The sequence below is a fragment of the Pinus tabuliformis genome, chromosome 8, assembly GCF_031772625.1.
Source record: "Pinus tabuliformis cultivar Carrire ecotype Pingquan chromosome 8, CPIR1, whole genome shotgun sequence".
Lineage (NCBI taxonomy): Eukaryota > Viridiplantae > Streptophyta > Pinopsida > Pinales > Pinaceae > Pinus > Pinus tabuliformis.
In genome coordinates this window covers 421,786,326-421,811,633 of record NC_142294.1, presented here as the reverse complement: position 1 = coordinate 421,811,633, position 25,308 = coordinate 421,786,326, and the positions used below count along the sequence as shown (strand labels likewise).

General features: G+C 35.3%; 1 pseudogene; it reads left to right on the top strand.

The window, feature by feature from the left end:
- Positions 1-1,243: 1,243 nt before the first annotated feature.
- Positions 1,244-25,308, top strand: part of LOC149235855 (large ribosomal subunit protein uL6 pseudogene) — a 35,279-nt pseudogene continuing 11,214 nt past the window's right edge.

The following is a 25,308-nucleotide window of genomic DNA, read 5'->3' as shown; positions in this document are numbered from 1 at the left end:
TCCCAAATATCTTTGGTCTCCTTAAGGAATGTTATGTGACATTTTTTGTCACAAAAATTTCAATGATGATTTTGTTCAAAAATTAACCTCAAAATAAGCTTAGAACCTTTCAAAACAATCACATATAATATAGAAACTATGTCAACTTTATATGATGTTTGGGCTTATATATATCTAATTTATATAATCATATAATATTATATATATATTTTTGTAATTCTTAGTAGCACCATCTATTTTCTATTATATATAAGGAAAATTTCCACTTGATAGTTTACCCGATGCCCTCAACTAACCCCGAGGGGAAACTGAGTCTATTGGCTAGCGGTCAACATTATACACCATCCAAAAACATAACTTCTTCAGTCTTTCTAGCAAGGTTAGGTAAGTTTCAGTCTCATGACCACAAACTGTATAACTATGACAACTAAAATAAACAACTGGAAATTTAAATGCTATCTACGTAAACAAAAAATGAGTATAGGAAGACTAATCATTCTTGAAATTCTGCTCCTCAGAGTCTAAGGCTACTGGGGCAGGATCATCGACAGTTTCTTCTAGCATTTTGAAGAACTCCACAATGCAAGAAATGTGTCAGTCCATACAGTCCATCCTAATGTCTTGTTTGTGCAAATGGAATAGGATCTTCTCCATGTCGTTTTTTTTAGTTGGGAAGGTCCTGCATTGTAACTGTCATACCGACATAAATTCTCTCCATTGCTTTGTCTAGCAAAATTTTCATCAGAAAATACAGGGACAGGGTGTGCTTGAATTGTGTAATTTTCCCTCTTATGGTCCCTGGGTCAGGCACCATTGTTCTCCTGACTTCTATTTCAGCGTCTGGTTCTAGTTCATTCTTTACTTGGTCTTCCCAATCATCTATCAACTTTTGAATGCCCTCGTTTGCTTCCTCCTTGTATGTCGCAGTTACCTGAGCTATGAAGTGCTTAGCGGACTTACGACCCCTGCGGCCTTCTATCCTGCTTGGCCGTTTGGTTGCCCAGCGTTCCGGACCCTTATTGCCATGACCATGACCACGCCTTGCTGGAGCCATACCCTATCGAATTGTAGCCTGTATACATTCCAACATTGTTAGTTGCACTAAATCATATATATCAACAAAACAAAATAGCAATAACCATACTTCGCTACCATTCCTGACCTGCGACAGGAAAAGTTATCCCTATGTCCACAGGTGTCCAGTGGGAGTGGGATTTGGGCAGGATTCCCCTGGTTTATTTCCATGCCTCTCGGCCTTGCAAAGGTTCGGAGATTGGTCACACCCTTGCAACCATGGCCTGACTCTCAGACCCATCTGGAGCCAGGTATTACTAGTGTTATCATCCCTGAAAACCCTTGCCTCTACCAAAAATTGCCTATCAACTTTTTGCTCACCTCTCTGCCTCTCAGACCACCCAGGGTCCCTGACTACTCATGTATGGTTGTGCATTGCCATTCTCTCGAGTTCGCTCAGCTAATTTCCCACCCTCCTAGAATCCATACCCTCTGCGTACAACTCTCCCTTGCCTCTCTCAGCTACACAATGTGGCCCAAGTGGGGCTTTCCCATTAATCCCTATGCCCTTGGGCTAGTTGTTTGGGTCAGGTCTTATTTCTAAGCTCAGCTCAGTATCAATCATGCCATAGCGCCAACTTTTGCTTGAAAGCAAAATAAAAATAGTGCATATCCAAGTGATAGTTCCCCCTTGCCTTCCCTGGTTCCTCCCTGGCTAGGCTAGGCCTCGTTGGGGTGGCCTCGTGCCTCTCCCTCCTCCCCAGAAACTCTCCCACCATGCTTCTAGGAAAGCTAGTGTCTTTTCGATCTACTAGTCCCAATAGGATTGGCAGCTATCCTAGAAACAAACAACCAAAGTAATTTTCGATTTCCTTTATGTATGATAGATAAGAGAGGAGCAAAGGGACCAACCTGGATCTTTCGCTTGACTCCTTGCTTGATTTCTCTCCCCCTTGATAGTGTTTGCACCTCTTCTACTGCTTATCCTGCTCAATGAATACCTGTAGAGAAAAAGTAACAAAACACCATCAAAGCATCTCATTCTATTATATCATAAACAATGCAGAATCAGAAATAGATTGATCATACAATGGCATTAACAAATAACAACATTCACAAATACATGATTCTATGGAGGAAAACTCAAAGAAATTTATTAATAATAGAAGGGAGAATCACAACCCAACTGTCTGATCCAGTATCATCCTATGAGTATCAAAGCTCTCTTCACCTCATGAAAAGCAACCCAACAATACAATGCTCTTTATCAAAGACAAACTATCAGCATTTCCTTACAAATTACAAAATTCCACCATCTAGATCTCTCAGATGAGGGATCCATTTATAGATATCTACAAGGGTGTGAGTCATCTCTGGGGTTTTTATTACTGTCATTCCACTTGTTGTTCTTGGTTCCACTTGGAGATTTCTTGGATCTCTTACTCCTCCCTCGGCGAATTCAAAGAGGCAAGTGTCATAGGAGACGTTTCTAGAAGATTCCATGAGCATCCACTTAGCAAACTATCTCGGACATTTGTCCATACTCACTCATCACACCCTACAGAAGGCCTCTTCAGTATGTATCACACCTAGCTAGTGTAGAAGTCAGTATGCATCACACCTTGACAGTGGGGCAGTTAGTATGGTCTAGTTTTGGCTAGTTCTGAGTGGTTTTACAGGTGGAACTTTTGGGGAATGATGTGATTAGTTGGCTATGATCCTTTAGGGTATGAAAAAACACTTTTAGGGGTTAAAGAGCCCTTGGTATATTGACATATAAGATTGGGGTTGCAGTGCCCAAATATGTCTATAACAGTTTCCCCCTAAAACATGAAGTCGTAAATCTTTTGATGTCAGGTGAAATGCTTTATCATGAGGATCTGAGGTATTCGAATTCGAAGGTGACCCGTATAAGATACAATACAATACATCATCATCATACTAATTTCATGATTTAGCTGAGGCAGGCATTCCCATACTTAGCTTTATAAATTCATTTTCATGTACATAGGACAGATAATTGTATGTTGTAGCAGACTGGTTCTATATATGAAGAGTCATCTTCCCTGGCTTAGATGACTATCTCTGCAACTTCTATGTACATTTGATGTCTTTATATCCTTGAATATATCGTAGCCCGGATGGATGAAACTAGATCCGGGGTCTTCAAACTCGTTCAATCTTCGCTCTATGTACAAGTTGATCCATGTGAATAGATGTCCTGAAGTCAAACATGGAAAAACTTCATCTAATTACTAGCCAATAATGTAAGTTGTTAACAGGAGTGAGAGGAATCACCGATAATGATAATGACCCTCAAGGTACTACTGTACAATTCACGTGGTGCAAATATATGATTCAATTTCGAACACCACGCAAAATCTTTCGGTCGAAGGCCATTGATGTAAACCTATCGCTGAAAGTGAGAAACTTGCCATTGAGGTATGCAAGCTTCAAAGCACTAAAAGGGTTGTTTCTAAGTCAACTTCTTGGATAATGAGCTGATGTCGAAAAGATGTGACCCATCATAGGAGGCCCTTAATGTATCCCACATCTATGACACGAAACAGAGCAATTGATTTTCTCGAGGTGAAAATGATCATCGACACAAGGTTCAGGAATGGTGGTCATGAAAAATGGAGGTTGAAGGTACTACAGTGGATGAGGCATTTACTGGGTGGTGAATTCTCTAAATGCCTTCTCTTGAACATATCGACGAAACTGAGATGGATTGGTAGCATTAACCCGAAAAGATGGATGGTATGGAGAACCAATGGTGATATGACCGGTGAATGGAATAACCAAACCCAACTCAATCATGGTGATGGAGTGAAAGTGTTATGTTTAAGAGTGACCTACTACCATAAAATTCTTCAAGTTTTCTTCCCTTTTTCCCCAGTAATTTCTGACCAGTACCTCCTTATTTTTGTCAAGCTTGAGGAGGATAACATATGCTTGTTCTATAATTTTCCCTTCGGGCAAACTTGTCACTATTTTTTAGCAATTTTAGCAACAGTGAAACTCGTTCTTGTCTGGGTGGACAAGTTTGTCGCTATTGTTTTAATGAGTTTAACGATAAAGACAACTTTGTTCTTTTCATGTTTAGAGAGTTTGAAAAGGGACGAAAAGAGAACTGTAGTAGTTATTTTTTGTAGCATAATCCCTTAGGTCCAAAAAAGATTAGAATAATACAAAAAGGATGACTTTTCGATCACTTTAACGAGCCAAAAAAGACAAGCGCTCGAACTTTTTCATGAGATAATCCCTCAGGTCTAAAAAGTTTAAAATACACAGGAGGGATGGCGCTTTCAATCACTTTAGTGAGCTGGAGAGGCCAATTGCTTGACAATATTTTCATATTTAACAAGTCTAAAAAGGGTTCACAGTGGAGTCGTTTTTTTTTTTTAGGAACAAGTGGTATCCGTGGTAGCAACTGGTTTCGGGTAATCTTGGAACTTCTCAAAACATGGTGATGTGAAGAGGGTGGCTAACAAGACCGCTCATTGCATCTGTTCCTCAAAAGGGTAAATAATCAAGTGGAAGCATATGATTGGCCAAAAGAATGGAGGTGATGGCAGGAACATAACCAAGGCTCAAAAATGCCGATGTAATGGCAATCAAAAAGGTTATTTACCAAAGGTGGGTTCATTTTTTAACGAGCTTGAACTCTGGGGGAACATATGCTCAGTAGTAGGTTTATTTTTTAACGAGATTGAACCATACTATAACATTGCTCATTAGAGTGCGGGTTCATTTTTTAATGAGCTCGAACCTTGCAGAGAGTATGCTCAAGGGTTCATTTTTTAGTGACGAGTTCGAACCTTGCAGAAAGTATGCTCGACTGCCTTTTTATGTAGGCTAGCAATGACCAAACTACAAAGCTAAAAAAAATATTAAAGTTAAGGAACTGTTGAGGTTAGGTAGGATGGTTTCATCAACTTGTTTTGACAAAACCCCTCCTTTGCTTCGTCCGTAGAATAGACAAAGGTGAATGGTGTGTTGGACCAATCACCTAACCTCAGGAGTTAAAAAACTAAAAAGATAAAAAATCTAAAAAGCTAAAAAATGAAATTGGTTGTTATTCACTTGATTAAAAAGGTTTGCATGCCCCCAGGCATCGAGAAAAGGAGAGTTTCCAGTAACCATATGGGGATCTCTATGGTTAAGCAGGATTTTTTTTGTCGACGGTTAGACAAAAACACTTCCTTGGCTTTGTCCACCAATTAGACAAAGCTGAGTGGTGTTTCAAACCAATAACTTAACTTACAGGGACATTCATATGGTAGGATGGTTTCGTCCACAGAATAGACAAAACAATTCCTTGGCTTTCTCCGCAGAATAGAAAAAAAGTGAATGGTGTTCTAGACCAATCACATAACCTACAGGGAAACCTATCTTTTCAGCTGGGTTTTTCCGTCAAATGGACAAGGGTGCATGCCCCCTAAGCTTCGTTAGATTCACCGGACTACTTGCAGTAATTAGGTTGATGGAATGAAGGTTGAAGAGTCATTCTCGACTAAAAGAGACCATTTAGGGATGATGTTTGACTTGGCACTATGTTTGAATCAGGAAATGAAAGTTGGTCAATAAGCTAGACAATTTTGCCTTCATGCGGGAAACATATCACTCGAAAGAGTGTGGAAACAATAGCTTCCATGTTATAAACATAGTCACATCCAAGGAGTAGATTGTAATCTAACGACCCTTGGACCACCATCACGTTCAAGTGAATGGTTTTCCTTCTCAATGTTATCGGCAACTTGGGAAGGATCCCTAATGGTCGAGTGGTTCCTTTATTAAAGCCTGAAAATTTTTGTGTAATAGGCATAAGTGATGGCGAACCAAGCGATTTCCAAGTAGTTGAGGAAAGGATACTCACTGAAGCCCCTTAATCTATGATAGTGCCAGACACGATCATTTTGTAAACTTGTACTATGACCCAGAATGGTACATTATAAGGAAGGCAAGATCTTGTCAGTCGATTCTAATGAAAGGAAGAGATTAGACTGTTTGGAGGGGGTACCAAATAAATGGTTGAATTAACCCCTTGAGCAGCAGGAACTGGGGGACTCTCTTGCTCTTCTGAAGGAACAGGCGGATTTCCCCCAAGTTCATCGGGCTCTGAAGTGACAAAAAAAAATTGAGCAGTATCATTCTCACTCTCTTTGAGAATGATATCATATAAAGGTGGATCTTCTGAAGGCAAGATTGGGTCGACTACCATCTTGAGCTGTTGACTTTGGTCCAATGTGGACTCAAAAGATTCACTTTCAGGGATAGGTTTTTTTGACCGATGGTTGAGTTATGTGAGTCGGATTTTCAACTAGTATAGGACTTGAGGTGAGTTTCTTGTATCTAGATGGAAGTCACTGCGATGAAGCAGGACAGTTATACAAGACTCTTTTGGCCTCATCCAAAAAGGGACAATGGGGAAGATGATGGTCCCCTTCAAATAATCCACATGGAGTTCTGACCTTTCCTTTCTGTCTAGGAATTTCATTTTCACTAGTTGATGGTGTGTTGCCAACATGATCACTAGAGGTTGATGACACTAGATGGTGTGAATGGGGAGACCATTCTCTCAAGATCCGTGGAATGCAAGGACAATCTCGATGAAAATGGTTTCCTTCACAAATTAGACAAGGATATTTTGGAGATTTAGTGTGCAGATTTTCACCAGATGATTCATGGTTGCCCCCTTGCTTAACTGACTTCTTCTTCTTCTTCTCCTTCCCTTTCTTCTTCTTCTTAGGCACTTGGTTACTAGCATCACTATTTTCACCAAGCGAAGATGAAGAAGGGGAGGGAGAAACAAACGAAGAGGAAGGTGAAGGGTCAACTTATATATCAACTGGATGCTGATTCGCTTGCTGAGGAATCACGTTATTTTGAACCACAGAGGTTGAGAACAACCACACTGGTAGGCCAATAGTCAGACCTGGCAGAGATAATGTGGCCATATGAGGAGCACCAATATTTCCCCAAGAAGAAAATGGACTAGGATTCCCCTCAAGAGGGATTACATTATTGGTAGACTCCATTAACTCAACCTGAGATCAACGAAGGAACAAGGATGTTATTCCGAAATAAATAAATTTTAATGACGCTTTGACACAAATTTTCTTTTTCAATTTTTAGGAGTTGAGAAAAAGCTAAAGATGACTCTAGTCCCCTTCAATTTTTAATGAGCCTGAAGTGACAAGTGCTTAGATGGACCTTTTCTTTTAAGGAGTCAAAAAGGAACGAAAGTGACAAATCTGGAGATCTAGACAGAGCGATTACCAAACCAATCACAAAACTGCAAAAATACGCCTTGGTGATAAACTAAAGAGAAATTACCAAGGACTTATGTATGATAGTCAATCTTCCCGAATGTTGTGTTCAGTGCATTGTGATCGATAGGGCGGCAGACACAGCTTCCTATGGATAAAGGATACAAGCCTATTGTGGTCTCCCAATATATACTCGATGGTGCAAGGAGCACAAGTCCATGCTAGCACTTGTCATATCAAAGAGGAGGAATCACCTAACCTTTCATGAAAACGATAGTTACTAGATTTTACGACGCTGGAACACGTCTCTAGCGCAGACCTCTAGATGTGTTGCGTTAGTTTCCAAAGCATTGTTAAGATCATTGAAATTTATTTTAGAGTTGATCTTGCTTAGAAGTTTGCCTTTCAATGGTTCACCACGTGATGTAGATGTAAAATTCCTAAAGATGCAATCTAAAATGATAAGTAATCGTTGTTTATTTTCTAGCAATGAAAATTCTAGCTACTAAGGAAAGAATATTACGATTCTTTCAAACAGAGAGTAAAGAGTACACACTAAATGCACTTTTCCTAAAAAAAAATTCACACACAATCTGAATGCAAATGCAAATGCATGTATTTGTTTTTTGCTCCCTTTAATGTGAAAAATGCCAAAAAGGAAAACTAGGTATAGGTCTGAAATATTTTCTTCAAAGTGACACTTCGACAATTTCTTTCCAAAATGAAAGGAAGACTAAATGACACTTTTTGATTTCGAATAGAGAATGATTTCAACACTTCAATATATCAACAAATCAAATAAAATACACAACAAAATGTTAAATCAACTATCTAAGGAAGGAAGATTCAACAAGACTTCTCTTTTTTGATACAAAATGACGGTTATGACACTTTTTTGCATCAAAACGACAGTTCGATTTAAGCAACTTTTCGACAAAGGATTGCAAATGATGGAAAAATACATAAAAACATTTACTAATCCTATTCAATGGAGGCTGGACTATGTAGAGCAAGGAGGCTTCAACAATAAGGTACTATTCATAAGCAGCAAAACAATTGAACAGAGCTGAAAACAAGGACAAAAAACCCAAATTTCAAGGAGAGAAATAGAGATACTCAGTCATCGCACCTGTGCTTCATAGAAACAGGGATGCATATCACCTACTACATTTAGGAAGTGCGATGCATACTGGTTCCGAGTGATAGACAGTGTGATGGGCCAGGGAGCGTAACTGAGGTGGGTTTTGGCTCAAATTTGAAGTTGAATTTAGTGAGTTAAGCTGAGCTATTATGGATAGTAAAGAAAAAAGTATAGGGGTATGATCTGGAAGGTTATTGAGCTACCAACAGGGCATCTAGAATGCTCGTAAGTCAGATGTTCAAATCATAAACTAAATCAGAGATTGACTGAAGCAACATTCATCTACTTTGCAATTACAGAGCAAAAGCAGTTCGAAGGCTATCTGGCTAACTTCAGGCTCCATCTATAGTTTATAAAACAAACAATCAACAACAAACAAACAAACTGTTCGGTCCCCGGTGGAGTCACCATTTTGTTTCTGGGAAAACTAGTGTTTTTTCGATCTGCCAGTCCCACTAGGATTGGTAGCTATCCTAGAAACAAACAATCAATGTAATTTGCGATTTCGTTTATGTATGATAGATAAGAGAGGAGCAAAGGGACCAACCTAGATCTTCTGCTTGACTCCTTGCTTGATTTCTCTCTCCCTTGATAGTCTTTGCACCTCTTCTCCTGCCTATCCCACTCAATGAATACCTGTAGAGACAAAGTAACAAAACACCATCAAAGCATCTCGATCTATTGTATCATAAACAATGCAGAATTAGAAATATATTGATCATACAATGGCATTCACAAATAACAACATTCACAAATACATGATTGTATGGAGGAAAACTCAAAGATCTTTATTAATAATAGAAGGGAGAATTACAACCCATTTGTCTGATCCAGCCTCATCCTCCAAGCATCAAAGCCCTCTTCACCTCATGAAAAGCAAGATCACCCAACAATACAATGCTCTTTCTCAAAGACAAACTATTAGCACTTCCTTACAAATTACAAAATTTCAGCCTCTAGATCTCTCAGAGGAGGGATTCAGTTATAGATGTCTGCAAGGGTGTAAGTCATCTCTAGGTTTTTGATTAGTTTCATTCCACTTGTTGTTCTTGGTTCCACTTGGAGATTTCTTAGATCTCTTACTCATCCCGGGGCGAATTCAGAGATGCAAGTGTCATAGGAGAAGTTTCTGGAAGATTCCATGAGCATCCACTTAGCAAAGTGTCTCAGACATTTGTCCATCCTTGCTCATCGCACCCTACAAAAGGCCTCTTCAGTATAAATCGCACCTAGGTAGTGTAGAAGTTAGTATGCATCGCACCTTGACAGTGGGGCAGTCAATATGGTTCAGTTTTGGCTAGTGCTGTGTGGTTTTTTAGGTGGAACTTTTGGGGAATGATGTAATCATTTGATTATGATCTTTAGGGTATGAAACAACACTTTTAGGGGTTAAAGAGCCCTTGGTTTATCTACATATAAGATTAGGGTTGCAGTGCCCAAATATGTCTATAACACACCACCTCATGGAATTTCCCTTAGAACCTAACCAGAACTTATGAATTAAACGAGGCCAGGACCAGTCTACATACCTGAGAGCCGACGCTTGCCCGCAGACTTGTTGTCTTCGCCTCCCATCCATTCTGCAGTTCCTACCTACTCCGCTATACCATTCACATCCACTGCACGTCAAATACCTGTTCCCACTCCACCACCTTCCCTTATGTCACCCTCTGCCCCCTTGCCAACCCACCTCCCATGCATTCAAGGTAGAGGACACTGCACTCCCTGCCTTGAGAATGTGGGGTTTGGCTATAATGAATTCTATTGTCCTGGCCATGTCAACTCAGGCCTAGCCCCTCTGACACTGCCCTCATCCTGATCGAGAGAATCATATAATATTATATTAATATTAATATATGTTAATAATATTATATATAATTATAATATTATTTTATCGTTAGTATAATTAGTTAAACTCAACATAAAGTGGTCCCATAGTAGACGTTTTCAATGGAAAAAAGCCAATAACAGTGGAATTGAATGTTATACAACAGTTAATTGTCATTTGTTGGATATTCGAAAACACATTTTCATATTGGAAAAAGCATCTTATATTCAACAATAAAAGAGTTACCATCATATAGTCAACGACCATCGGGATTATAAAAAAAAAAAAAATTGGATATTCGACACAAAAATAAATTTTATCTGATAGTTGACAATTAAAGAATACTACCATATATTCTAAAACCTTCGGGTTAAAAAAAAACAAAAACGAAAAATACATTTAAATTCCAACAATTTTTCTTATTTTATTGATTCCATTATATTCCGTTGTTGGAATTTCCGTCCAAATATAGTAGTTCCTCAACGTCAATGTGGATTCCTCAGTGTCAATGTGCATCAAATACCTTCTCGTCCATGTTTTCAACATTGCACCAAAACAATGATGGTTTCAATTAAAACAAGGATGTCCTCTACCATGGGTGCAATAGTTTAAACAAGGTTCTCAGGAAGAAATCTTTATAGTGAAAAAAATTCAAAGAGTGTGTTGATGCATGGAGACATACAAACAAATATCCATGTATTCTAGATATCCTAATATGAGCAAAAGCTCATAAATTTACCTTTGGATAGTTTAATTTCCAAAATGTGGAGATAGATGATGCCATATCTAATTATGATTACAGGGTTATGAATTGAATTTTTTCAGGTAGAGAGTTTCCCTAGAACCTACCTTGATTACGAGAGAAATGAAAATTCCATGCCAAGGGAGAGAAAATTTAACTCCACAAAATATATCAAGGTAGTGAGATTGAGAAGGACAATAAAATATGTAGGATAAAGGCATTTATTTCCACAAATAATTTAAAATTCAAGATGTTCCGTAGCGACTATACAAAAGTTTGATTCAACATTTCCTTAGTAAATTATGAATCATCATAAGTATGATATTTCTAATGAATATATGATGCTATTCATCTATTGGATTGAAGACATGGCCATAAATTCCCTTCATCTATTTTGAAAAAAAATTACATTATGCCCTACAAGAAACTTAAAGCACGAGGATGAACTTTATCTACCTCGACGCACAAAAAAAAGATTGATTTCGATCGACCTGGTTTCCAAAACACCCATCAAAACCAACATTAGGAAATAATAAATGAAGACAAATATTGAGGAAATAACTTAATAGACTTAGGTTGATGGCATGAAAACTTTTATTGATAAAACTACCAAAGATGAAGTTAATGTTGCTAGGGTTTTAGTTGACATAGATGTTTGTGTGAATGAAGTGTGCCCATGTGAAGTGGGCAAAGATAATTATACGTAAATAGGAAATGATGTTGAAATTGGCATAGACAATTATATGGAAATAGGAAATGTTTATTTATTCAATACTTCATGAACTTTAACTTATAGAATTCCTTCTTAGTAGATGACACTTTCTATCTATTATGGTTGATTAAACATCTGTAATTTTAAATGTACACAACCAAACAAATAATTTGTATTATATATTTTGTTTTCTTATTATCTGATAGAATGATGCATTACACACAAGTTTCAATTCTTCCTCTATATACAACTAGAAGGAAAATTATGAGCTAAAGGATAAGGATAATTTTTAATGAATGATGGAGATTGTAGTGTTGCAATCAACAATTACATAAGTATAAGAATCAATGACAACTTAAAAAAAAAAAATTAATACTATTAATAAATGAACAAATGAAGTATCAAGAATTAGATATGAATTTTTAAGGGATCTTGATATTATGAAGGATAAATTCAAAGCTATTAGGGGTAGAGTTCCAAGCGCTATTAGAAAAATTCAAGAGGAGTTGAGAGAGAGAAATGTGAAATATATTAGCTAATATGTGATATAGTTCATTCTTTAGATAATTAATTCACAATATATTTATTTTATGCAATTAATGAATTAAATCCATTTATAATATTAATTTTACTTTCTGTTAATGTACATTTTTATTGATAGAAAATTAATTCTAGTCCAGTTATCATAATATTTGGTCTTAATGGATATATGCCATTATTAATTCATAATGGACATAGTGCCTTTACCATAATTCAAATAAATTAAAAACTTACTTAGTGCATTAATATCTTCATGGATAATCTAGAAATATAACCTCTATTTACTTATCCTTTCAATTTTTATTTTTTATGGTGAATACATCCTTATCTTTCTCAACAATTTGAATTTATTTAAAGCCTTATCCTCCCATTACAACTTTAGTATTTACTGAAAAAGGTTCAAAGGTTGATGGAACCCCTATGACTGTTACCATTTATTTTTCAAGCAATGATTTCTTTCACTATTCTATTTTTAATTGTTCTTCATCATTTAACATCTATGACATAGATTCAATTTTGTCTATTTTCACTAATGGATTAGGTGTATCTTCTTCCATTGAATTAGTTGATGTACTTTTGTGTTAATCATTTATTTATGGAGTTCCCAACCTAATATTGATTTTATCATTAAGCAATTTTTCTCTACTAATGACAATTTTTAATACCACTTTCAACTTTTCCTTATGCATATCTGATAGCTAATATTTATTTTCCAATATCTAAAAAATGATTAGATGAGGAAGCACTTGATGTAGCTCTCATTTCAAATATTACATTTAGAGGATCATATTACTAGATAATATCCTCTCCAAATTAAAATATTTTTAATAGTATCATAAGCATTTATTTTTTTGAAATTAAAGAAAAATATGTTAAAGGAAAAAAAACTATTTTTCTTCCTCATACAAAGTGTATGTGATTAGCATTTAACCTTCGTCTTATAGACTCCAAAGTAAAAATTTTGTGCGCAAGGAAAATAGGGAGTATGAAAGGTTTTACTTCAGAACCATAAACCATGATAACTATATAATATTTGTATATGTACCAATATCGAAACATTAAACTAGTATAAATTGCATTCATTTGTAAAATATGTTTACATTTAGGAAAAATCATGGAATGAGGCTTGTCATAAAATAGAGTGTACACAATAAACATGAAATTATTGACATATAGTTTGAAATCATTATGTTGCTTGTTTTTCTTTTCAAGACCCATGTCCATTTAAAGGATATAAGAACCCATCCCTATTGATTCATTGTTGAAACTTAATTTGAAAGGATAGGGATTATTGTAAAATATTGTAACATAGCTTTAGTTATGATTAGTCATACGTTAAGGAGTACTAAGAGACATTGGAACTGGAATCCCAAGAGTCAGCCACTCATGTATATTACATTTACTTAGTAATGCAACTGACACAATCAACATTGTGGAGTTACCTCCTAGATTGACATGGTATCAGAAAACACGTCCCCTAGTAGTTTGACTATTGTAACTCCTCTTAGTATTCTTGCTATATTCTAATCTATCATGTCCCTATGTTTCATCGCTTCAACTATGAGAATAAACATATGTGATTTTTCCTCTTAACAATGTGTTGAACTCTACTCTACGAGCTCTTCTACGTAGAGCTTGACTGCTACAAATTCAAGGAAGTTCGGCTGGTGTTACTCCTGGTTTGACTAGTGCCACTCCTAGTTCGACTAGTGCTAGCTCAACTATTGCAAGCTCGTCTACTGCACTCAAGCTTCTTGGTTGTTCATCTGCCTAAGACAAGTGAGTGTGTACTATGTTAATTTTTTTAAAAGTGCATCAATTGGATGACATTGTGTATGTTGGCGATGGTGTGTATGCTAGAGTGAGACTTTAGACTATCTATACTATAAATGTGTATTAGTCAAAGCCTCATGGAGTCAAACTATATCGACCTCGACCTTAACCATGCCTTAATCATACCATATTTGTTCCTTAATTGTGCCCTAATCGTGCTTTAATTTCCAATGGAACCAGAATTAAAGTTCACGCCTTTTTTTACAACCGCCATCATCCTTGCCCAGATCTATGGCTTGGGATGGATTGCAGGAGACTCTGCAGTCTCAATGTTTAATGGGTTTTGGGGGTCTGCAATATGCTTTCCCCAACACCACCTTTCGTAACCTGTCACCCACAAATTCATTACGAGACCTCACACTCTCAAACTTGCTTACCACCACACCCTGCCATAATCTGCCATTCTACTACCGCTAATCATCCCACCATTCTCTCGCTTTGCTAACCCTTCTTCAATATATAGTTTTCAATATTTTCATCATTAAATATAACTAACAACCCTTTCAAACTCCATATCTCTTTAATCTCCTTCCACATTCAAATCAACCACACCATTCTCACTATGATATACTACGAATCGCTAAATTTGCCGATAGGCTATATTATTTTTTCACAGTACATAGTAAAGTGATTTTCATAGCTAGATATTTTTTTCCTAAGGATGCATTTTCTAATATCAATTGGCAGAGTGGTTCTCTCTAGAAAGAATAACTATCATGAATTGGCATGAAATATTAAACACACACTCATTTTCATTGAGCTGAGGAAATAGGTTTGCATAGGCATTGGAGAGAAACCACCTACCAAGCACACTCAAGATGAGGAGCTGGCCATTTGGGAGAATAAAAAAAACAAGGCCTATGTTTTGAATATAGCCTTTTTAACTGAATAAGTGGGTCGAAATATTTCAACATATGAAAATGTGTATCAATGTTTATAGAAACTCATGGAATTATATGACTCACACTTAGAAATTGAAGCGATTCAACTAATGATTAAATTATGCAATTTAGAGTTGAATAATTATGATCCTCTTGCACTAGCATCAGAAGTTAGATTAATTATGCATGATATAAAATCCACTGGTGTTGAAATGGATGTTCCTCTCATTTCTTATATCAAGGCCCTGTATCCCACCTATACTCATTATCTTGAGTCACTACTAGCTAGTGGTAATCTCAAAGATCTTACCTTTGAATCCTTTAACAAGAAGTTTGTTGAAAGGGAAATGGCTTTTGGGAAGAAGCTAACTCCTTAGTATACTGAAGAAAATATGTGCCTTTCTCATAAAGAGAAGAATCATACACAAGATTATTCTGAAGGAAGAGATGACTGAAGAGGTAGATGAAGATGGAAATATAGAGGCTGGGGAGGCAGACAGACTGAAGGAAAAAAATATGATCTTTATTGCATTCAATGCAATAGAAATCATGATGCATCCACTTGTAGGATACCTTCGGAGAAAATTGAGCAGGAAATACAAGAAGGAAGAGCTAAAACCCCTGACAAAGAGAGAAATAAAGCCCCTGAATCCACTCATTATGTTTTGTCACACTGTAAAATTGGAGTAACTGAAGACCTACTCAATGTCGACTTGATTCATGGAAGAATAATTGGTTGCTTGACTTTGTAGGAGAAACCGACCACAAGACTTTCATAAGAGAATTCTTTGAAGAATTCACATATAATTTTGATGGAGCAGTTTACTTTGTAGACAAGTCTAAAATCAAGCCCTCGGGGCTTGGCAGCATCAGGATTAAACTTCTTGGTCTTTCCTACTTTCCCCCATGATGTGATATACCTCGTGAAGCTAAGGAGAAACTTATTGTTTCTAATTCATATCCACTAGCAAGAACACTCTATTCACATATTTGCTAGAAAAGTTGAGGTCAGGAAGGCATTAAAGTACTCACTTGTCATGACCGAGATTGAAGAAGAAAGACTACTGAAGCTGCAAGGAACCTCTGCTCTTGCACATAACTATTTATAAAGTTCTCAATATGATGAAGGTACAAATCCATCTAGTTTGTTATGGCAAGATAGATTTGGACATCTGAATTATGACAGCCTTCGTCTACTAAAGAGAAATGGTGTTAATGGTTTTCATACCATGCCTAAAAACCTTAATAACTGTGATTCTTGTATTCTACGAAAACACAACAAACAACCTTTCCATGATTCTCATTCCATGACACATAGGAAACTGGAACTTATTCATTCTGATTTGTGTGGCCCAATGCATGTTTCTTCTGCCAATGGAAATAAACATATCATGACTTTTATTGATGATTAGACCAAAATGTGTTGGGTTTACTTAGTGAAGAACAAATCTCAAGCATTTGATATATTCAAGGATTTTCATGCATTGGTTGGAAATGAAGCACAATCTCATATTAGCTCTATTAGGACTGATAATGGAACAAAATACACTTTTAATAAATTTAACACTTATCTTCGCCAACATGGGATCAAACGTCAAACAACTATGCCATATAATCCCCAACAGAATAGTGTAGCAGAAAAAATGAGGGAGACAATTTTAATTATGGAATGTACTATGATGATTTTAAAGAATGTTAAACTTATGCTTTGGGTTGATGTAGTTCTATGTGTTTTATATATAAAGAATAGATGTCCATCTAATGCCATCAAGAAAAGGATTTCCTATGAAATGTGTTATGGCCACATTCCTTCGGTGAGGAATCTCAGGGTTTTTGGTTCCACCTTTTATGCCTTGATACCTAAGGAACTGAGAAATAAATCCATTGCCATGATTCAAAAGTGTATCTTCTTAGTGTACTCTAATACCTCTAAATCCTACCATCTCTATGATGAAGTTAATAAGAAGGTTATAATCTCTAGAGATGTGATTTTTCTTCAATCTTCCAAGCATGACAATGTTGTTGAGTGGTAGTTTGATCACTTTGATAGATTCAAACATACAAAATATTTGTAGGAGTTTGATACTGAGATTCCACATCTTGAAGGGGGGATTCCTATATTGGACCAATCTGTGCAATCTTCTTCTGAAACACTCTCTCCCCCACATGAAGCTCCAACCTTTGAATCTGATGACACTTTGGGTGATGCGATTGATAGAATTGGGAGACTGCATATTGATTCTCCAACTCAGTCAAATTAGTTGCCTGGGCCTTCTCAGAAAGGTCCTCCCATATGATTGATAAAGGCACTTAAATATGTTCGTCCCAATGAGGTTGGAAATATAGGAACTAGAAGTTCCTTCAGACACAATGGAGGTGATGTAGAAGATTCTAATTCACCTATTGATATGGATTTCTCTTGTGATTGTGAATTTTTTTTTTTTACAGAATTTGAACGAACTTCTTTCAAAGAAGTTGTTCCTCGTGATGAATGGAGAGAAGAAATGTAGAAAGAATATGATGCCCTGATAATGAAGGGAACCTAGAAGATGGTTGATCCTTCATTATGAACCAAAGCAACTGGTTGCAAGTGAGTCTTTAGGAACAAGAATAAAGTAGATGGCGCACTTGGCAAGCATAAATCCAGGCTTGTGGCTAAAGATTTTGCACAAAAGGAAGGGGTCGACTATGAGGAGACTTTCCCCCACATCAAAATTGGAAACCATCTAGATTTTATTTTCCTTGGCATCATAGAACGGTTGGAAAGTCCACCAAATGGATGTAAATACCACTTTCTTGAATGGAGATCTGAAAGGAAGTGTTTTTAGGTCCCAAACAGAAGGATTTTTTGTGAAGGGTTAGGAACACAAAGAATGAAAACTTGTAAAATCCTTATATGGGCTCAAGAAATCACATTGAGCCTGGTACGAGAAGTTAGAAGAGAATATTATGAAACTTAAATTCAAACACTATGATATTGATGATGCAACTATGTTTGTTAAGAAATTTGGCAAAACATTTGCATATCTTGTAGTGTATGTAGATGATTTTCTAATGACAGGGAACAATCACGACTACATTGCATCCGTAAAGAAGGAATTGAACATAGGCTTTGAAATGAAAGATTTGGGCTATGTGCATTATTATCTTGGAATTGAAGTAACCCAACATCCAAAGTTTATATTCCTCTCTTAGAAGCAGTACATTGGAGATCTATTGAGCAAGTTTGGCATGTCTTAGTGCAATCCTTTGACTATTCCAATGGAATAGAACTTAAAGCTCACATCCACTCAAGGAAAAAAATTTGAGGATGCAACAAAGTATAGACAGCTTGTAGGAATTCTCAACTACCTGACTACAACGAGACCCAACATTTGATTTTTTGTTGGAATCCTCTCAAGGTTTATGAAAAAACCTTGTGCGGGTCCTTGGTCTGTTGAAAGAATGGTTCTAAGGTACTTGAACGAAACTCAAGATTTTGGACTCAAATATACACATGTAGGTGACTTCAGCGTGGTTGGATATTGTGATTCAGAATTTGATTGAGATAAAGAAACTAGAGCATCTACTTCAGGTTATATTATGAGTCTTAGATTAGGAGTTGTCTCCCATAGGTCATGAAAATAGTCAGTTCTAGCATATTCCAGATGTGAGGAAGAATATGTTGTTGCAACTAAAGCAATGAAGGAAATTGTTTGGCTTGGGAAGATTTTGGAGGATTTGTACGTGAAACAAGAGTATTCAATTCCTCTCTTGGTTGACAATGCTTCTGCAATAAATTTGGCCAATAACCCAAAGTTCCATGATCGAACCAAGGACATAAATACAAAATATCATCTAATTCAACATCATGTTGAGGCCAAGATGATCCACTTGCGGCATTATTCCACAAATCAACAGATTGCAGACATCTTCACCAAAGCGCGCTTGGAAGAGAAAAATTTTAAAAATTCAGAATGATGCTTGGCCTCAGTAACATCCCTTGAGATTAAAGGGGGGAATGTTGACACCTAATCCAAAACGATAGGGATTGTTATAAAATATTGTCACATAGTTTCATTAGTCATACGTTAGGAAGGGTGAAGATACCTTGGAACTCGAATCCCAAGAGTTCGTCACTCATGTATTTTACATTTATTAAGTGATGCAATTGACACAACCAACATTCTGGAGTTACCTCCTATCCTGACATTTGTCTTGACTCGCATAATATGAACTAAATATGGTGATCTATAGTATATGAAAAGATAAAATAAGAAAGCCAAATGTCTGAAATATTTCGAACTAGGAAAATTTTCCAGCTACTCACAGATGGTATTCAATATGTAACTAGCATGATTAAATCTTGACGATTGAATTATTCTAAAAATAAACGCTACAATGAATTCATATATAAAACTATGATCATCATAGCCCAATATTATGCAAATCATCGATATTACTTACCTAATAATTTATTTAAAAATATAAAAAATCAAAGATTATTTCAACTTTACGATTGATAAAAACATTCTTTCTCCACCATACCTAATGAATTGGCAAGCTTTCCCAATTCATCTTCATGTGAGTTATAGAATGAAGTCTACTTATATTCATTATAATAATGTTAACAAGATTGTAGGACAAGGTAGACATGTGTATAAAACTAGGAAAATGGTGAATTGTAACTATGATTCACTATGATAGAGTACCATTCCATGTAGGAAAATGCTCTCCACTTTCATTAAAAATAGTAAAATATTTATTTCTCGATTCTTTAAACCAACCCACCAATAACCCCATTTGAAATCTATCATTTGAAATCTATCATGGGCTTTATCAATTAAGATTTTAGCATCATGGATTTCTACATTATTGGATTTTCACTCATGGTCTTCATTTTAGGGATTGTTTTCTCCTTTTCCGGCGATTTCTCAACTTTTTCAAACAAAACTCTTAGTAAAAACTTAAAGAACTCATCCTGCTTTCAAAATTTACCTAAAACGCTAGTGATTGTTTATCACCATATATTCTTGGAAAAGCTATGAAATGATGTGAGGGAATGGGAAATTTGGTACCTAGTGTAGGAAAACGCAATACGGGATTGGAGTTTCAAATCAAAATGTAATATTTTGACTAGCTATCAGTCAAAATGTGACATGTGACCTCAATTTCTACAACGATCTACAATGATCACATGTAATTATATCTGTGAGAAATATTGAGGCAGCGAGAAAACATTAATTTGACAAATAATTAGTATTTTTTTTTAATGATAAGTTCAATTTTATCCATATTATAAAAACCCCTTTGATGAATTCAATTTTATCTATAGAAACTCCGCCTAGAACATAGACACTATAGTGGTGGAGTTTAATGACTTTACCTTTGAGATACATTCTCTCTTATAAAAATTTATCGAGACAAATCTTTATTTCTATTGCAAATGGTGATAAATTTCTTCTTATACTAATTGAATTAATGAAACAAAAAATCAACGACTACAAACTCTTGGACCAACAAAAAGAATTAATAATAATAAAGATTTCATTTATTTAAAAAAAAACTCATAACACTTTCTAAATAATTTGTATATAATCTCGAAAATGAATTCAATATTCTCAAAAATTAAAATTAATTTTATATATAAACATTATGTATAAAAATTAAATAAAAGAAAAGTAAACATCATTCAGATTTTATTCACCCTTGTTTAATAATGTTTTTAATATTATCCATGTTTCAACTTGATATTGAGATGCATTGGCTATTTCACCACTTCGTTCGGTCACCATTTAAAGAAAAAATTGCTATCCATTTTCACAGGCAGTGCTTTTCTGTCAACTCCATCCTTTTCCTGTTCCTGTCAGATTCCAACCTACATTATACAACCTATGCTATGACTGGTTTCCAAATCCCGTAGGGTCTATACAATGCAATATATTCCTTGTACAACCAGTAGGTACATTCTATAACTGTAGAACTTGGTGTACATAAATGAAGAGAATATCTTTCTATTGATAGCTTTAATTATTTAGGAGGTATGGGATAAAGGGTATTCAGTCGGTAGCTTTTTAACAGAATCTTAGTTTGTTGTACAAAATCTCAACGTGAGTGTACAGTAAAAGTATGAAGAAGGAAATCTGCAATCCTAGCATTTGTATATAAAATATTGAACAGCTAAATTTTGCATCAATAGTATATTTTAAAATATTTGGAAAACCAAATAATGGAGATAGTTCAAGTCGGTAATCAAATAATTGATTTTGTTCAGGTCTGTAATGGTTTTAAAATATTCCAAAGTCTTCAAAATCAAATAATTGATTTGATTGGATGTTATTTATATTTTTAATTTATAATTATTTATAAAAATATTATATATATATATATATATATATATATATTCACTGAACATGATTCAACAATTCTATAAAATTGTGAAGTTTCATTAGCACAACTGGTTGAGGATGAAGATGGGTCTTTTTAGCAAGGGACACATGATCAAATTTCATTGAATTGTTGTGCCGTGTGTTAGGGAGGAGACATGCTAAAAAATCCAGTCAGGTTAGAGTTGGTGTGGCCCATGCCTGGTGCAATCATAGAGGAACTTTGACACATTAAATGTCATCTGGGCTAGTCAATCGGAAAATCAAACCTGGAAAATCACAAACAACTCGACAAATAACCAAAAAAAACTGCAAAACTGCAACAAATATCAACCATTTAAAACCTTTTGATTGCCAGATATACTGCGCCCATTTCTTCGCATTGTTTATATCGTAAATGATGGTAAATTACGTAATGCAAGATGGTATCCATCTTGATGTGTGAATTGGTCCATCAACCCTCAGTGGCTTTTGGGTAAAGTAGCCGTCATGCAGATATTTGAGAATATTTTCTGATACAAAGATGAAGACATCATGCAAAACGTCATGTCATATTCCTCCAATTCCATTATAATTATCATTCAATTCAAGGGATGCAAGGTTGACCGGATGGAATAAGATTCATCCGTGGGCGAAATTCGGAATGCAGAAAGAATAGCCTCCATGCTGGATGACGATTGCAAGCGAAAGGCTGCCTGTGATCAGGGCCAGCGTAAAGATCTATGGAAATTTTATGTATTTCTAAATATTTTAAGTTATGTCATTGAATGTATAACCATAGTTAGAAGCATATAGAAATGTTTTTATCATTGTCAATATTATCTGCACTGCTCGTGCACTACAATGTTATGTACATTATTCGCGCATAAGTATTGAATGTTATCAACATTGTTGAAACACTGCTTTGTAGTAATGAATGCTGGTTGACTATATTGAATATTTGCATCTTCAAAATATTATTAATCTGAATATGTATATGATGCAGGAAAAAAACATCTTCAAAATATTATTAATTTGACTATGCATATCCGCATCCAGAGTATTATTAATATGGCTATGCATATCCACTTGTATCTTCAAAATATTATTAATGTGAATATGCAAACTCCATTTTTATGTAGTTAAGTTTTTTACAGAATTAGAAATTTGAAAGGATTTTACCCAAATTTAAGATTGATTTAGCTAGAATACTAATTGGAATTCTATCTATTTTTCTATTCAGTGGCATTTAAACAACGAGATTCAGTTTCAAAACCATTCCAGATTTCTCACATAAATTAGAATTTTACACAAGCACATTCATGAACACAATAAATGTATGAAAACTATATTTCATTAATTAAATTATGTATATACGCAAATACTCGAAAACTAGTTTTCTCTCTTTCCCCATTCTATATTCATTTGGCATTTTTCTCCTTAGTCACACTTCCTCTCTTTTTTATTGCCCATAGGCTTACAATAAATAGAATTTAAAAATATCATACATTTTTCTAGATCCTAAAATCACTCTATAAATCTCTCTATAAATAAGATTTTCTTAAATCTGAAAATCAGTCCATAAATCATATATTTCAAAATTATAAAATTGGTGAATATTTGTTTTTTTATAATAATTTCTTACAATCCATAGCTCTTTAAAACTATGGCTCATCTAGTTATAAAAATCATAAAATATCTCAAATCACAAAATACAAATTATTTACGTAGAAGAATATAAATACCTCTAAAAAATAAAACCCCCTTTTTGAAGCCTTTTTACATTGAAGACTTAATGGCTTCGAAGCTCTAATGATTGTGCATTAGACTCCCAACATAGAAAATATTCATCACCTTATGGTCATGTGTCATAATTCTCAAATCCTCCAGGATCCCAAACCTTGTGTTGTAGTTGTTCATCCATTTTAGCATGTTGTTGTCCTATTGTTGATGTTGCCTTCACCTCACTAGGCTTCCAAACTTTATGTTGTTCTCGTCCACTTGCCTTACTCATGCAAATTTGGTCAGTCAGTTGTAATTTGATGCTAGATGTCCTTTTCCTCTCGTTGTAACTTCTCTTGATCATTCTCTTCATTAACATACGTAACTTATCAATATCCTCATCCAAGTTTTTCCTTGACTGTTCAAACTTGCACATTTTCTTTGTGCATAAGAGTTTCAATACTCATGGCACACTCTAGTTTATATACTTTCTTCATTATCTACTACTCAAGCCTTGTAACTTCCACTTCTTGATTGTCTTTCGAGACAACTTCCTCTTCTTCCAGGTTCAATTTTACAAGTTGAATATGTACTTTTTGATTTACTAATCTCCCCTCAAGAAGTTTCAAATCTTCACACAAATCAGTAAAATTACCTTGAATTGAATTTGTAAACTAATCACTTATGTCCTTTGCTGACCTTTCCTCCAAAAGTTTTGCTTCTTCCTTAAAGTCCACATCTCCTTCCTATGGCATAAAAATTTCATCCATAATTCCATTAATTGCAATTTCCTCAGTATAGCCTTCATGATGAAACTCTCCATCATCTACACCCACAGAACCTACATTCACAAACATTTTGTTAGTTTTAAAATCATGAGATCCTTGGATCTCATCATCTCTTTCATTTTCATCTTCACCAAGAATTGGTCCTTGTTCTGGTTTGCAAATGCAAACCTCCATCTCTGCTAACCTGTGGTTCAACTCCACCTGCAACTTAGGTCATTTCAATTTCTTCATAGCACCCATTCACATCTATGATCTTCAAATTCTTCTTATAGCAGCTCCAAAAGCACATTCAACCATATCTTTATCTTAATCATCTCTTTCTCAAATTCCTCATCCTTCATCTTCCTCGTGCCAACTACTTTGGCATTCTCTTTCATCATATTGTGGCTTCTCTCTAAACCCTTGACATGACTATCAATAGTCATCGTCACTTCTTTCATGAACTCTTACTGTCCACTTCTGAGTTGCAATCTAGCTAACACCTCACCAACTATCTCCTCTAAAATTGGCCAATTTTTCACTTCACCTGAACCTTCTTTTTTATCACTTCTTTCTCTATTGATTGTTGCAGATACCTTACTCACTTACTACCAACTTCTGCTTTTCATCCTCCTGTTCAATAATGTTAATTGGTTTCTAGGGTTTTGTCACAAATTTCTTTACCTAAGAACTTTGTATACTCCTCCTCCCTTTATTATAAATTTACATACACATTAATTAATTGTTAAAAAGCACAAGACTAATAACCTATGAGATCTCTATAGATCTGCTATTCCATCCTTTGCATAAGATTTTATGTGATATGTTCTTGAAAAATAAACTTCTTAATCAGATCTATGTTTCACGAAGAGTATATCCTTGCTTTGATACCACATGATGCAGGAAAAAAATGAATTTTCCTTGCAAGCTCTACTTCTATATCATTAAGACTTTTACAGAATTTAGAATCTCTATAGATTCTACCCAAATTCAAGCTTGATCTATCTAGAATTCCAAATGGAATTCTACACAGCTCTGGTATTCAATTGTATTTAAACAACACACCCATTCAAAAACTCAATTTCATATTAATTCCATATTTCACACACAAACTAGAATTCTTCATTCACACAAACAAACCGACAATTCGTGAACACAATAAATGTCTTAAAACTAAATTTTATTAGTTAAATTTTGTACATACACAAATACTCAAAAACTCTCTTCCTCTCATGACCTGATTCTACATTCATTTGGTGATTATCTCCTTTCCTCACACTTACTCTCTTCTTTTATTGCTCACAATCTTACAATACATAGAATTTAGAAACATCAAATATTTTTTTAGATCTTAAAATCACTTCATAAATCACCCATAAATCAATCCATAAATCATATTTTACTAAATCCTAAAATCACTTCATAAATCTTCCATAGATCACTCCATAAATCATATTTTTCTAAATTTTAAGATCACTCAATCTACACCAAGAACCCCCCATGCTTTATAAT